This window comes from Trichosurus vulpecula, chromosome 4 (genome assembly GCF_011100635.1).
Source record: "Trichosurus vulpecula isolate mTriVul1 chromosome 4, mTriVul1.pri, whole genome shotgun sequence".
Classification (NCBI taxonomy): Eukaryota; Metazoa; Chordata; class Mammalia; order Diprotodontia; family Phalangeridae; genus Trichosurus; species Trichosurus vulpecula.
The window spans coordinates 414,251,523-414,268,951 of record NC_050576.1 but is presented as its reverse complement, the minus strand read 5'-3'; the positions used below and the strand labels follow the sequence as shown (position 1 = coordinate 414,268,951).

Genomic DNA, 17,429 nt, shown 5'->3' with positions numbered 1-17,429 from the left:
AAATATCAGTTGTTCATGGTTAAGCAGAGCTAATATGAAAAAATGATAATTTCACAAAAATTAATTTATCTATTCAGTGCCATACCAATTTAACTACCAAAAAATTATTTTACAGAGCTGAATAAAATAATAACAAAATTCATCTGGAAGAACAAAAGGTCTAGAATATCTAGGGTATTAATGAAAAGAAATACTAGAGAAGGTGGCCTAGCCGTACCCGAAATTAAACTGTACTATAGAGCAGTAGTCATCAAAACTACCTGGTACTGGTTAAGAAATAGAGTTGTGGATCACTGGAATAGGACAGGTACACAAGATGGAGAAGTCAACAACTATAGCAATCTGCTCTTTGATAAACCCAAAGCTTATGGGCTAAGAATTCACTATTTCACAAAAACTGCTGGGAAAATGGGAAAATGGTAGGGCGGAAACTGGGCATAGACCAATATCTTATACCATATACCAAAATAAAGTCAAAATGGGTTCATGATTTAGGAATAAAGGCTGATACTATAAGCAATTTGGGAGAGCAAGGAATAGTTTACCTATCAGATTTATAGAAAAGCAAAGAATTCGTGACCCAATAAGAGGTAGAAAACATTACAAAATGCAAAATGGATAATTTTGATTATCTTAAATTGAAATGTTTTTGTACAAAATAGCCAATGCAACGAAGATTAGGAGGGAAGCAGAAAACTGGGAGAAAATATTTACAACTAGTGTCTCTGATAAAGGCCTCGTTTTTAAAATATACAGGGAACTGAGCCAAATATATAGGAATACAAGTCATTCCCTAATTGAGAAATGGTGAAAGGATATGAACAAGCAGTTATCAGAGGAAGAAATTAAAGATATCTATAGGCATATGAAAAAATACTCTAAATCACTAGTGATTAGAGAAATGCATATCAAAACAATACTTAGGTACCACATCTCTCCTGTAAGATTTCCTAATATTACAAAACAGGAAAATGATAAATGCTAGAGAGGATGCAGGAAAATTGGAACACTGTTCCATCGTTGGTGGAGTTGTGAGCTGATCTAGCCATTCTGGATAGCAATTTGAAACTATACCCATAGGGCTCTAAGAATATGCATACCCTTTGACCCAGCAATATCACTTCTAGGACTGTATCCCAAAGAGATCACACAAGTGGGAAAAGGACCCATATGTACAAAAATATTTATGGTGGCTCTTTATGTGGTAGCTAAGAATTGGAAATCAAAGGGATGCCCATCAATTGGGGAATGATTGAACAAGCTGTGGTATATGAAGGTAATGGAATACTATTGTGCTATAAGAAATGGGGATGATACAGACTTCATAACAACCTGGAAAACCCTACAAGACATAATGCTGAGTGAGCAGAACAGAGCCAGGAGAACATTATACACCACCACAGATATATGGATTATGTCAGGACTAACCCTGACAGACTTTGCTCTTTTCAGCAACACAAGGTGCAAAGACAACTCCAAAGGCTCACGATGTAGAATACTATCTATGTCCAGAGAAAGAACTATGAAGTATGAATGCAGATTGAGGCACACTTTATGCTCACCTTTTTTCCGTTTTTTTCTCTCTTTTGTTTTTGTTTTTGTGTTTTTTTTTCGTTTGTTTTGTTTTTTTTTTTGGTTCTGATTCTTCTTTCTCAGGATTCATTCCATTCATCATAATGCTTCTCCACAGCTTGACTAGTGTGTAAATTAATTCAACGCAAAGTTATACGTGGAAGATATATGAGATTCCATGCCATCTTGGGGAGGGAGGGGGGAAAGGAGAGAAGAAAATCTGGAACACAAAATTATGTTGAACCAAGTGTTGTAAACTAAAAATTAAAAAAAGAAGACACCATAGACAATGTGTCAATATCATTACTTAACATATATGTACCAAGTGGTATAGCATGCAAATTCTTAGAGGAGAAGTTGAAGGATTTACAGAAGAAATAGACAGCAAATCTATACTAATGGGGTACCTCAAACTCTCCTTCTCTGAGCTTGATAAATCTAACCTCAAATTAAACAAGAAAGAAGTTAAGGAGGTTAATATAATTTTGGAAAGGGAAGATATGATAGACTTCTGAAGAACACAAAATGGTGGATAAAAAGGAATATACATTTTTTCGGAGATAATGGCACATGCTCAAAAGTGACCATATATTAGGCCATAGAAACTTCACAATCCATTGCAGAGAGGCAGAAATAGTCAATGCATCCTTTTCAGATCATGACAAAATAAAAACATTTGTAATAAATGGAAAAATAAACTGAAAATTAATAGGAAAGTAAATAATTTATAAAGAATGAGTTGGGCAAGTAAAAATATCACAGAAACAATTAATAACTTTATTCAAGAGAATGACAATAATGAGACAACATACCAAAACTTATGGGACACAGCAAAAGTAATTCTTAAGGGAAGTTTTATATCTCTAAAGGCTAACATTACTAAAATAGAGAAAAAGGAGATCAATGAACTGGGCAATGAGCAATTGAAAAAACAAGAAAAAAAAAACAAATTGAAAATCCCCAATTAAACACTAAATTATAAATACTGAATATCAAAGTAGAGATTGATAAAATTTAAATCAAGAAAGCTATTAAATTAATAAATAAAACCAAGAGCTAGTATTATGAAAAAAAAAACAATAAAATTGATAAACCTTTGGTCACTTTGATTTAAGAAAAAGAAAGAAGAAAATCAAATTACCAGCATCAAAAATGAAAATAGTGAAATCACCTCCAATGAAGAGGAAATTAAAACAATAATCAGAAATTATTTTGCCTGTAAATGTGACATGAGGGAAATGGATGAATAGTTACAAAAATATAAATTCCCCTGGTTAAAAGAAGAGGAAGTAAAATACCTAAATAACGCCATCTCAGAAAAAGAAATTGACCAAGCCATCAATGAAATCCCTAGTAAAAAATCTCCAGGGCCAGGTGGCTTTGCATGTGAATTCTATCAAACATTTAAAGAACAATTCATTGCCATACTTTATAGGCTATTAGGGAAAATAGATGAAGAAGGAGTCCTATCAAATTCTTTTTATGACACAAATATGGTACTAATACCCAAACCAGGTGCAGTCAAAACAGAGAAACTATAGACCAAATTCTGAGATGAATATTGATGCAAAATTTTTAAATACAATATTAGCAGAAAGATTGCAGCAACTTATCACGAGAATATGACCTCTATGACACTATGACCAGGTAGAATTTATTCCAGGAATGCAAGGGTGGTTCAATATTAGGAAACCCATAAGCACAATTGATCATATCAACAACAAAACTAGCAAAGACCATATAATTATCTCAATAGATGCAGAAAAAGCTTTTGACAAAATACAACACCCATTCCTATTAAAACACTAGGAAGCACAGGAATAAACGGAGCCTTCCTTAAAATGATAAGTAGCACCAACCTAAAACCATCAACAAGCATTATTTGTAATGGGGATAAGATAGAAGCATTTCCAATAAGATCAGGGGTGAAAAGAGGATGTCCATTATCACCCCGACTATTCAATTTGGTACTAGGAATGTTAGCTTAATAATGAGAGAAGAAAAAGTAATTGAAGGAATTAGAAAAGTCAAAGAAGAAAGTAGATTGTTACTTTTTGCAGATGATATGATGATTTACTTAGAGAATCCTAAAGAATCATGTAAAAAATTGCTTGAAATAATAAATAACTTTAGCAAAGTTGCAGGATGTAAAATAAATCCATATAAACCTTTTGCATTCCTATACATTAATAACAAAACCCAACTGCAAGAGATAGAAAGAGAAATTCCATTTAAAGTTCCTGTAGACACTATAAAATACTTGGGACTCTACCTGCCAAGACAAACCCAGGGCCTATGTGAACATAATTATGAAAGGATTTTCACAAACATAACATTAGATTTAAATAAATGGGAAAAAAAAAAACCTTTAATTGCTCGTGATTAGGATGATCTAATAAAATAAAAAAGTTTTACCTAAATTAATTTCCGTATTCAGTGTCATACCAATCAAACTACCAAAAATTATTTAACAATTCTGAATAAAATAATAACAGAATTCATCTGGAAGAACAAGACATCCAGAATATCAATGGAATTAATGAAAAGAAATGCTATGGAAAGTGGCCTAGTCATACCAGGTAGTTAACTGCACTACAAAGCAGCAATCATCAAAACTATTTGGTCCTGGCTAAGAAGCAGAGTGGTGAATCAGTGGAATAGGTTAGGTACACAAGCCACAGCAGTCAACAAGTATAGCAATCTACTCTTTGATAAACCCAAAGACTCCAGTTTTGGGGCTAAGAATTCACTATTTCACAAAAACTGCTGGCAGAAACTGGACATAGACCAATATCTTACACCATATGCCAAAATAAAGTCAAAATAGGTTCATGATTTAGGAATAAAGGCTGATAGCATAATCAGTTTGGGAGAGCTAGGAATAGCATACCTCTCAGATTTATGGGAAAGGGAAGAATTCATGACCTAACAATACATAAGATTATGAAATGCAAAATGGATAATTTTGATTATGTTAAATTGAAAAGATTTTAGTATAAACAAAGCAAATGCAACAAAGATTAGGGGGCGAAGCAGAAAATTGGGAGAAAATATTTACAACCAATGTCTCTGATAAAGGCCTCATCTCTAAAATATACAGGGAATTGAGACCAATTTATAGGAATACAAGTCATTCCCCAATTGAGAAACGGTCAAAGGATATGAAGAGGTCTTCATCAGAGGAAGAAATTAAAGATATTTATAGGCATATAAAAAAGTATCTAAATCACCGTTTAGACAAATGCAAATCAAAACAACTCTTAGGTAGCACATCTCTCCTGTAAGATTTCCTAATACTACAAAACAGGAAAATGATAAATGCTAGAGAGGATGTGGGGAAATTGAAACACTGTTCCATCATTGGTGGAGCTGTGAGCTGATCTAGCCATTCTGCATAGCAATTTGAAACTATACCCATAGGGCTCTAAGAATATGCATACCCTCTGACCCAGCAATATCACTTCTAGGCCCGTATCACAAAGAGATCACACAAGAGGGAAAAGGACCTGCGTGTACAAAAATATTTATAGAGGCTCTTTTTGTGGTAGCAAAGAACTGGAAATCAAAGGGATGCCCTTCACTTGAGCAGAGGCTAAACAAATTGTGGCATATGACTGTAATGGAATACTACTGTGCTACAAGAAGTGGGGAAAACACAGACTTCATAATAACCTGGAAGGATCTACAAAACATAATGCTGAGTGAGCGGAGCAGACAGGAGAATGTTGTACACAACCACAGACATATTGATTCTGTGGTGACTAACTTTCATAGACTTAGCTCTTCTGAGCAATACAAGGTTCAAAGACAATTCCAAAGGACTCATAATGGAGACAGCTAACTATCTAAAGAAAGAAGTATGGAGTCTGAATGCAGATTTTTGCAAACTATATGCTTTCCTTTTTTATTCTTTTTTTTTTTTTTGGTTTTCTTTCTTCTTTCCCATGATTCATTCCTTTGGTCTTAATTCTTCTTTACAACATGACTATTTTGTAAATAAGTTTAATACAAAGGTATATGTAGAATATGTATCAGATTACATACTGTCTTGGGGGAAGGGGGAGGAGAAGGAAGGGAGGAAAATCTGGAAATCAGAAACATGAAGAACTGAGTGTTGTGAACTAAAAATAAAAAAAAAATCTTAATTACAAAAGAAATCTATCCAGCCCTACAAGAAAGTAAGGGGGGCAGGGATGGGGAGGGAGTGGGTTGAAAAAAGGGAGTACAGACTGGGGAAAGGGGTAATCAGAATATATGCCATCTTGGAATGGGGGGAGGGTTGAAATGGGAGGAAATTTTGTAACTCAAAATCTTGTGGAAATCAATGTTGAAAACTAAATATTAAATAATAAAATTATATTTAAAAATAAACTTTTGTTTTAGGGGATTATCCCAGGTCATTAAATTACAATTTCTTATTGCAATTTCACCCTCTATGTCTTCCCATGCAATTTGAGACCTAGTCATTTGTTCATCTACAACACATAGGCTAAGTAGATTAATGAATCAACTCTATAGAATGTTTTTTTTTTTCCAAATGCATGTAAATGTATGGATGAATGACATTCGTTATCCATTTTCTTTTTCCTGTGTTGATAGTTACACCAACGTAACTACCAAATTTTAAGTCGTGGTGATATTTCTAAATAGGAGTTCACTGAAAAAAAAATGATTTCTTTTCTCACCTTACTCAAGAACTCAGATGACTTCAGCCTATTCATGAAGCATAACTTCTCTCCATTTTTATCATGAACACTTGTCTCCAGCACTTCATCATTAATATATTGACCATTATATTTCCTCCTCTTTTATTTCCTTGCCTTAAGTCCCTCCCTTTTTTAATTCCTCTTACAGAGAGCTACTAACATGATACTCTAAAGCACAGGTCTGACCATGTCCTTACCCTGCTTAAAAATTCCATTGACTCCCCATTGGCTTTAGTATAAATTATATTTAGTCTGTTTTGCATGTAGTTCTCTTCACAAACTGACCTACATGTCTTTCTAAGAGTATTCTCCTATATGCCCTATATGTCGCATCCAAAAAAACGAAACAAAACAAAAACCTGTTGGGCATGAACAAGGTTGGGGAATTCTTTTATTTTTTGGGAAAGACATACCCATCAAAGATGGGAGGGCAGTTTGAAAGTAAAACAAGAAAATGGTAGCCTGTTAAAACATTTGTTTTCACTGAATCCAAATTGCAGTTCCTGGGGTACATATTTTTTTTTTATATATAGATTCACTTATCTTCTATAGCCCATAATCAGAATTCAAAAGCAAGTTAATATAGAAAAAAAAAACACGTCATGGGCATGGGGGCAGAGAAGAAGAAAAAGATAAGCCAGGGATCAAAAGGGGATATTTGCAATAAAAAAGTATTTATTATCAGAATAAAATCATTTCCTGCTCAACGACAGAATACAAGGGAAAGCCACTAAATGGTTTTACTCTTAAAAATGTGAAATAGGGGGCGGGTGGGGGGCCAGCACTTCCGGTCGGGCATTCTGGTCTCCCCAGAGCTGCAGCGCCTCCTCCGCCCGCCCCCCCTCCCCCACCTCTGCCCCCGGCTCCGACCCAGAGAGAACTGCTCTACCCGCTGCCCGCGATGGAGGCCAACCCTGGCGGCGGCGGCGGGGCTAGGAGTGGTGTGGGGGGCGAGGACGGCGTCCATTATCCCTTTGACTTCCTCGAGTTCCTCAACCATCAGCGCTTCAAGCCTATGGAGCTGTGTGGGGAGCCTGCCAAGGCCGCGGCCGCTCTGCCCTGACACCGGGGCCCCCTCCCCAGGCCCCGCCCCAGCCCCCACCTCCCCAGTATGACTACCCTCCACCATCGCCGGCCTTCAAGCCCAAAGCTGAGACGCCCTCGCCATCGTCATGGTCCTCCTCCTGCTCTTCCTCTTCAAAATCGTCCTCCCCCTCCACATCCCAGGCGAAGAAGCCAGAGCCTGCTCTGCCCCCAGGCCTTGGGGCACCTCCGCCCTCTCCTCCGCCCCTTTTCGATGCTGCCTTCCCTGCTCCGCAGTGGGGCGATTGTGGACCTCTCCGGGCACCAGCACTTTTTTTTTTTTTCCTTTATTTATTTTTAGTTTACCACACACGGTTCTACATAGTTTTGAGTTCCAGTTTTTCTCCCCTCCCTCCCCCCTCCCTCCCCAAGACGGCATGAAGTCTCATATAACTGTCATGTATAACTTCGCATTGAATTAATTTATGCTCTAGTCAAGTCGTGGAGAAGAATTTTGACCAATGGAATGAATCATGAGAAAGAAGAAACAGAACCAAAAAAAAACAAAACAAAACAAAAAAAAAACCCAAAACCAAAAACAAAAGAGAAGCAGAAAAGGCGAGCATGTAGTGTGCCTCAGTCTGTATTCAAACTTCGCAGTTCTTTCTCTGAATGAAGATAGCATTCTCCATTGTGAGTCCCCTGGAGTTGTCCTTGCCCCTTTAGGTTGCTGAGAGAAGCGCAGTATGTCAGGGTTGGTCCTCACGGAATCCACATATCTGTGGCTGTGCACAACGTTCTCCTGGCTCTGCTCCGCTCACTCAGCATTATGTCGTGTAGGTTTTTCCAGGTTGTTATGAAGTCTGCATCATCCCCATTTCTTATGGCACAATAGTATTCCATCACCTTCATATACCACAGCTTGCACCAGCACTTTTTTGGGAACCTCAAGAGGCCAGAGACAGCAGGTGGGCCGGAGGCCGTCCCGTCCACTCCAGGGACCTTGCCCAGCCCAAGCCCTAGGCCCCCAGGGACTCCTGTGGCTGCTGACCTGGACGCTGCGACCAAGGATGACAAGGGCTACTTCCGCCGGCTGAAGTACCTGATGGAGCGGCGCTTCCCTTGCGGGGTCTGCCAGAAGTGCTTGAAGCAATCCTCCCACCTGGTCCAGCACATACTAGTGCACTCCGGGGAGCGGCCTACGAGTGTGGCGTCTGTGGGCGCACCTACAACCACGGCTCCAGCCTCATCTGCCACCGGCGATGCCACAAGGATGCACCTCCCCTGCCTGGAGCCCCGCAGGCCCCACCGCCACCACCGCTGCCCCCTCTGGCCCCTGCTGCCTCTGCCGAGGTGGACAGTGGGGCCTCTCCCTGAGGGGTGGCCCCGGTGGCCCCAGGCCCTGGGAGAGAGGGCCCCTTCGCCTGCCCCCTCTGCGGGAAGGTGTTCAAGAAGCCCAGTCACCTCCACCAGCACCAGATCATCCACATTGTGGAGAAGCCTTTCTCCTGCACCATGTTCAACAAGAGTTTTAACCACCAGCAAAGCCTGAAGCGCCACGTGAAGACCCACTTGGCCGACCTGCTGCGGCTCCCCTGTGGCATGTGTGGGAAGACCTTCCGGGATGCAGCCTACCTCCTCAAGCACCAGGCAGCCCATGCTGCTAGCGGCCCCAGCACCCCGCCCCGAGTACCCCTGCGACCTTTGTGGCAAGTCCTACTCTGCCCCGCAAAGCCTGCTGCGCCACAAGGCAGCCCCTGAGGTCCCCAAGGCCTGAGAGACCCCAGCACCACCGCCCACCTTTCCTACTGGGCACTACCTCCTGCCCCCAGAGGCTCCAGGTGATGGTGGAGATAAGGCTGCAGCAGCAGCGGGCAGCAGCTGTGGTCTACGGGGCTTTCTCAGTCCTCGTGCAGGGGACCCACCCTCTGCCCCTTGGAGGTGCGGGAGGCCCTACAGGAGGAGGGGGCAGTGGGGCTGTGGGGCCAGCGGCCCCCGCTCCAGGAAAGACCTTATGCTGTGGAATCTGCAGGTGGGGCTTTGGGCGACGTGAGACGCTGAAGCGCCACGAGTGGATCCACACGGGAGAGAAGCCCCACCAGTGCCCTGTGTGTGGGAAGCGCTTCCGAGAGTCCTTCCACCTGAGCAAGCACCACGTGGTGCACACACGAGAGCAGCCCTACAAGTGTGAGCATTGTGGCAAGGTCTTTGGCTACCGCAGAGCCTCACGCGCCACCGCTAGGTACACAGGCTGCAGCTGCCCTGTGCCCTGGCTGCCCCTGCTGGCCTTGCCTCAGCCACTGGCCACGGGGCCAGCCAGGCCTCAGCACCAGCCAGGCCTCGGCACCGGGGCTGCCCCTCCTGAGGGCCTCAGCTATGCTTGCTCTGACTGTGGTGAGCACTTCCGCGACCTCTTCCGCCTCATGTGCCACAAGGAGGCGCACGTGGCCGAGAAGCCTTATGGCTGCGAGGCCTGTGGCAAGGCTTTTGGCTTCATTGAGAATCTCATGTGGCACAAGCTGGTCCACCAGGCAACCCCTGAGCGCCTCCTGCCTCTTCAGGCACCTGATGGGCCCGGCCCAGATACGCCAGGCACTGGCCTGGACAACAGGCTGGCTGGAGAGGTGGGGGCAGCTGTAGCAGCCCTTTCGGCTGGGGCAAAGGGGGAAGAGGCAGGTGCTGGGGCTGGGGCAGGAGCAGGGCCTGGCCCCAGAGTCCCTGAGCGCTTTAGCTGTGCCACCTGTGGCCAGAGCTTCAAGCACTTCCTGGGGCTGGTGACCCACAAATACGTGCACCTGGTGCGGGGGACCCTTGGTTGTGGCCTGTGCGGCCAGAGCTTTGGGGGTGTCTACAACCTGCTCCTGCACCGCCGCAGCCATCGGCAGAAACGCGTCTTCCGTTGCCCTGTGTGTGGCAAGCACTGTCCTATCCAATTGCATCCTTAAATGCTCTCCAGATGGTAGGGGTTAATTGGTTTTCTCAGTAGGTTTTTTATAAAGATGCATTTTTTCAAACTTTTCTTTGCTATTCAACACTTCTCATCATTTTACAAGATTATATTGGTAATAATGTTCCACAATCCTCCTTTGTAACATTATAAAGAAGCTAATGCTATAAAGTGAATCTTCTTGGTGAGAAAATTAAATATTCATGTCTAGAGTGATGTCTAAGGGCTTTTGGTAACCTTAGGTCTTAGACATCACATGACCATGTGATTGCTGTGACTGAATTCTTTTGAAAAACTTAGCATATTTTCACTTTTCAATATTCACTTCCCCAAGATTCTGAATTCCAAAATTTCTCCCCATCTCTCTCCTTCCCCAACTAAAGGATAGCATGCATTCGATTACCGCTTCTTTGAATCTGCCCTCCCTTCAATTAACTCACACTCCCTTCTCTCATCCCCTTCCCTTCTATTTTCCTGTAATTCAAAAAGATTTTTCTACCCCATTGTCTCCATATGTTATTTCCCAGTTGCATGTAAAAATAATTTTAACATTCATTTTTACTTTTTTCTGATTATTTATTTATTTATTATTTTTACTTTTCAGCATTGATTTTCATAAGAGTTTGAATTATAAATTTTCTCCCCATTTCTACCCTCCCCCTCACTCCAAGATGGCATATATTCTGGTTCCCATGTTCCCCAGTCAGCCCTCCCCTCTGTCACTTCACTCCCCCTATCCCCATTTCCCTTACTTTCTTGTAGGGAAGAATACATTTCTATGCCCCATTGCCTGTGTATCTTATTTCCTAGTTGCATGCAAAAACTTTTTTTTTTTGAACATCTGTTTTTAAAACTGTGAGTTCCAAATTCTCTCCCCTCTTCCCTCCCACCCACCCCTCCTAAGAAGGCAAGCAATTCCACATAGGCCCCACGCGCATAATTATGTAATGCCCTTCCACCATACTCATGTTGCGAATGACTAACTATATTTTGCTCCTTCCTAAGCTATCCCCCTTTATCCTATTTTTTCCCTTGACTCTGTGCCTTTTTGAAAGTGTTTGTTTTTCATTAAGTACTCCCCCTATCTGCACTTCCTTCTATCTTCCTCCTTTTTATCTCCTTCCTCCTTCTTTCCAGTGCGGTAAGATACCCAATTGAGTGTGTGTGGTATTCCCTCCTCAGGTCAATTCCCATGACAGCAAGATTCACTCATTCCCCCTTAGTTGCCCCCTCTTCCCCTCCTACAAAACTGCTTTTTCTTGCCACTTATATGGGATCCTTCCATATTCAACTCAGCCTGTGTCCTCTTTCTCACTCTCTCTCTCTCTCTCTCTCTCTGTATATATATATATATATATATATATATATATGTATGTATGTATGTATGTATGTATGTATGTGTGTGTAGCCATAATGGCTTTTGTTTTCTTTGAATGGCTCAGCTTGCCTCATTGAGCCTCTGGACACTGTGGCTTGCTCTTCCGGGGCAGGAGGCCCGGGGAGCATGCCGGGAGGCAGACGGCTTCCTGTGTGGGGAGTCATGGGGCTGGCTGAGGGGAGGTGTTAGCTCCAGAACCTGGCCTACCCTAGGGGGAGGAGCCAACTCAAGAACCAATCAGCCCTGGTCATTCGGGCGGAGCTTGATGATGTCAGAAACCCTATAAGAGGGGAGAGGACAGCTTGAAGATTCTCTCTTTCCTTTTCCGGTTGGAGCCAGAGGCAGTTACGACAGTTACATCGTCAGTTACAGTTGCAGTTCAGTTTCAGAAACAGACACAGCTGAGGCAGGAGCTGCCAGCAGCAGAGCTGATCTACGGGAGGAAGCTGAACAAAGACTTCAGTCCAGTGGGTAATCTTATTACCATCAAGGGGGGAAACATGATTTTGCTTTACGCAATCATGTTTCTCTGTAGCCTCCTGGTTACTCTTTCAAGGCGTACCTATTGGGCCTGGAAGATTATGACCAACATATCAAAATGGGGCTTCTGGTTCATGGGTTGGTTACTGTGGAGCCTAAATAAATGTTTTGATTCTTCTGCCTTCTACTTTGAGAGTTTCTTCTATCCGGCGATTCCGAACCTTTCAGACATGTTTATGATCCTCTTTGAGATTATAAACTCGGCCCTCCTGCTACATTTGGCGTCACGAACAGGATCGCTAGGTATAAGATCTCTATTTAGAAGCAGAACAATTCCAGAGGAAGAGATAAATATCCCAGGATGGGAGGATCCATTTTATTCCTCCCTAGCAAAAGAATTGGCTAAAAAAGCTGGACCCTGTGAAAACTGGGAACCAAGGCTACGGAGAGGAGATCCTAGGGATTTAGAAAAGTGTTTACGAGAAGTTGGGATTCAGTCAGGGGCATCACTATCTAGGCAAAGCTGGATAGTGTTATCAGCCTACCGGCTAGTATACGAAAGATTGAGATTAAGTGAAAGACATGGGGGCACTCCTACCCCACAGGAAGAAGGGAAATCTCAGATAGCAGAAGACCAAAATGACTCAAATGAGAACTTTTCTATTAATGTGGCTAAGAGCAACAGGAGACCAAAAAAGCCCAGAGTGCATTTCAACCCAGCCCAGAAAGAGCCGGCTGAGGCACAAAACACTACTGGGGTTCAGGATGTGCCTCACACAGAGAATAGGAGATGGTTAAATGATCAGACAAGGGCTCGACCCATACAAAGGAGGAAGACAGAAACCCGAGGTGAAGATTCAGTTACAAGGGAAATTCAGGAAGATTTCTCACCGCAAGAGGTCACAGATATTTTGAGTAGATTCAGCCAAAGAATAGGAGAACCATTGATATCTTGGATGGTAAGACTCAGTGATCAAGGGGCCGGTGGAATATCAGTAGATGGGACAGACTGCATGAGATTCATAGGTATCAGCCATGATCCTCTAGTTCAACAAGCTTTTAGGGAACATCATCAGCAAGGAGATGGTGATAGCAGGACTACTCTGTTGGCATTAGCCGCTGTGGGATGCAATAAGAGATATGATACTGATTCTATGTGGCCCACTGAGCACAGACCCTGGTATTCACTTAGAGATTGTATCATGAGACTAAAGGAGGAGGTAATGAAGACTGCCATTATGACAGGAACTGCAGACAAATATTACAATGATTCAATGGAACTGTCTCATAGGAATTTAATAATTAGGACAGCTCCCCCTGCTTATAAACAACTAATTTTGAATTTATTACTTGGAGAAGTAGGGAGCCGTCTTACAACAGTGATAAATAAGATTTTACAGTTATATGACTTAGGTGACTGGGGAAGGGATAGATCTCCTCGAGAGAGAAGAGTGAATAACCAGCAAACTTGGCGCCAAAGGAGAGTAACAAGGAAAGAAATGTTTACTACTTTATTGAGAGCAGGGGTAGGTTTTGAAATGATAGATGGAATTCCAACCAATGAATTATACAGAATGTATAGAGGACTTGATAACACGAGAGATAGGGAAATCAGAACTGCTCCTGCAAATGCTACAGATGTTGAACCTTCAAACCCAAGTGAATCATATGAAAGGGAATACTAGGGAACAGGCCGAGCCCCAGTCCAAATTAAGGAAATACACAGGCTGGATTGTAGACCTCACATTAACTTGACCATATATTGGAAAAATGGGTCAAGTACGGTAACTGAGGCATTAATAGATACTGGGGCCGAGGCCACCCTTATTTATGGAAATCCAGACAAGTTCAGCCATGGAACTCCTATTACCATCACAGGACTAGGAGGGACTGAAATATCAGCCAGACAAGTTAAATTGATGATGAAAATTGGACAGTTGCCCAAGAAAGAATATAGTGTGGTTATTGTGCCTATTCCTGAATACATCATTGGAATAGACATTTTGAAGGGTATGACCTTAAATTTACCTGAAGGGAAATACCAATTTGCTGTGAGGAAAATAGGCATTAATGCAGTCTTAGTGGGGAAAATCAAGATGGATCCAATCACTTTGCCCGAACCTTCTGAAGTAATTACTTTGAGGCAATATCGTGTGCCAGGTGGGCAAGATGAAATTGCCAACACTATAAGAGAATGTGTTGAGGCAGGAGTGTTAGTCCCTACAACTACTCAATGGAACAACCCTGTCTGGCCAGTCCGAAAGTCAGATGGAACATGGAGGATGACAGTAGATTATAGACAGCTGAACAAAGTGACTCCTCCCTTGTATGCTGCTGTCCCAGACACAGTTACTTTAATAGAGAGAATACAAAACGTGAAGGGACTTGGTATGCAGTTATTGATTTGGCCAATGCCTTCTTTACAATCCCAATAGACCCCAAGCAATGGAATCAGTTTGCTTTTACTTGGCAAGGCCGACAGTATACATTTACACGCCTGCCGCAAGGATATATTCATAGCCCAACTATTTGCCACAGGATTGTAGCTGAACATTTGGATGAATTAAAGTTACCTGGTGTACAGCTTACACATTACATAGATGACATCATGATACAGGGAAAGAATATAAAGGAGGTGGAGGAGAGTTTAGCATTATTAATTGACCATATGAAAAGCAAAGGATGGGAAATCAACCCCGCAAAGGTTCAAGGGCCAGCTCAAACTGTAAAATTCTTGGGGATACAGTGGAATAGAGGACTGCGAGAAATTCTCCCACAAGCTCGACAAAAAATCCAGGATTTTCCCACCCCTACCAATAAGAAAGAGGCCCAAAAGTTCATAGGGCTGTTTGGTTATTGGAGACACCACATCCCACATTTGGGACAGATTTTAAAACCCTTGTATAAAGTCACCAGAAAGAAATATGAATTTGACTGGGGACTTGAACAAAGTAGAGCTTTTGAGGAAGCAAAGGCTGCTATTCAATTAGCTCTAGACTTATGGCCTATGCAAAATGGGCCAGTGGAGTTACAAGTGACTGTACAAGATGACTATGCAAATTGGAGTCTGTGGCAAAAACAACAAAGCCGAAGTGTACCTTTAGGCTTTTGGTCAAGGAAACTGCCCTCATCTGGAGTGCAATATACACCTTTTGAGAAGCAGCTGTTAGCTGCATATTGGGCTTTAGTAGAAACTGAGCAACTAACTCTGGGTCATGAAGTGGTATTAAGGCCTGGAATTCCAATTATGACTTGGGTAATGAGTACCCCAGCTTCTCACAGAATTGGACATGCACAAGAGGCAAGCATAATCAAATGGAAGTGGTATATTCAGAATAGGTCCAGAGCAGGCAAAAATGGAGTTTCTGCTCTACATGAATCTGTGGCGAACATTGATACTGAGAGCAATGAAAAGCCCCTTGAATCTAAGCAACAGATGGTACCATCCTTAGTGAAATGGAATAATGGATATGACGGACTAAATGAAGAACAGAAGAAACATGCTTGGTTTACTGATGGGACAGCAAAATATTTAGGACAGAAGAGACATTGGAAAGCAGTAGCCTATAACCCCTGTACAAGGAGAACTCTGGAAAGTTTTGGGATAGGTGGAAGTAGCCAATATGCTGAACTGATGGCAGTGCATCAGGCCATCAGAGCAGAGAAAGGAGGACAGTGTCATATATTTACTGACTCGTGGGCGGTAGCTAATGGATTAGCTACGTGGATGCCTATATGGAAGAATCAGAATTGGGAGATTCATGGCAAACAAGTTTGGGGTAAAGAGTTATGGGAAAATATATGGGACATGTCTTTGGTTACAGATCTGTCAGTTTTTCATGTTGATGCTCATGCAACCCTGACCACACCAGAACGTGAATACAATGCACATGCGGATCGACTAGCAAAGATTGCTACTGAATGTATTGTCCCTACTCCGACTCCAACTGATGACCCAGCCTTAGCAAGATGGGTCCACCAGACTGCTGGCCATTTAGGGGTCCAGGCCACCCATCGATGGGCACAGGATCGAGGTATCAGTATTTCTCATGCGTTGTTAAAACAAATAACAGAGGAGTGTTGTATATGCCAATTAGAAAAAGAACGAACTCTTCCTAGGATAGTTACTGGAGAAATAGCAAGGGGAAAAGTTCCAGCCCAAATTTGGCAGATAGATTATATTGGCCCACTACCCCAGGATAAAGGATGTAAATATGTATGTACGTGTGTTGACACCTATTCAGGTGTACTAGTGGCTTGTCCTTATAAAGACGCAACTCAGAAAAACACCTGTAAAACTTTAGATATTGTAAGTTTATATTATGGAACCCCAATGCAGATTCAAAGTGACAATGGGTCACATTTCAAGGGCAAAGAAGTGAAAAGATATTGTGTGTTGAATAATATAGAATGGATATATCATATTCCATATTACCCACAAGCATCTGGGCTAATTGAAAGAATGAATGGATTGTTGAAAGAACAGCTGAGAAAATTAAGCTCAAATAATTCATATCGACATTGGAAGGATAATTTGTCTATTGCCTTACGTAATTTGAATAATAGGCCCTTAGGGGGGAGTACACCTCTAGCCAGAATGATGACCCCAAATCTGCAGATCAGAGAACAGCAAACATGTGAGATCCAAAACATTGAATTTTGGACTGTGAGGGAAGATGTCCCACTACCAAGTCCAGGAACACCTGGTTCAGCAGGATATGATTTACATTGTATAGAGAATTTTAGGTTAAATAGGAAAGAGATAAGAAAAACCCCTACTGGAGTATGTATGAGAATCCCCAAGAATCATCTTGGATGGATATTACCTAAACCAGGATTAGCGGCTCAAGGAATACATATATTGGCTGGAGTGATAGATTCTAATTATCAAAAAGAAATTGTTGTGACACTCCAGAATATGGGTAAAAAACCTGTACAATTTTGTAGAAATGATAGGATGGTTCAAGTCATTATTATCCCCTGTGAAAAAATACCCTTTGTGAAAAGTGACCCTCCTCCCAAAATAACTACTAGAGGGGCAAAAGGGTCTTGCTCCATTGATAGAATAAAGTCAGGAGCTAAGGTATGGGTAAAACGGAAGCCAGATGATATTCCAAAGGCTGCAGAAGTTATAGCCCATGGGAAGGACAACACTGTAACAGTTGTCTATTCAGGGGAAAATAATTACCAAATTGTACCCCTGAACCATATATTTTACCGTGAATAGGTTATAATAATAGATTCACAGACTATTCTTTTTGTCCTTTGTTTTGGCTAACCTTGTTGCTAGTTTTGTTTCCTTCAGGCTTAAGCACCCTGCACT

The 17,429-nt window shown here is 42.0% G+C and overlaps 1 pseudogene; it reads left to right on the top strand.

Annotated features, from left to right (window-relative positions):
• Positions 1-7,179: 7,179 nt before the first annotated feature.
• Positions 7,180-10,246, top strand: LOC118847348 (annotated as a pseudogene).
• Positions 10,247-17,429: the final 7,183 nt, after the last annotated feature.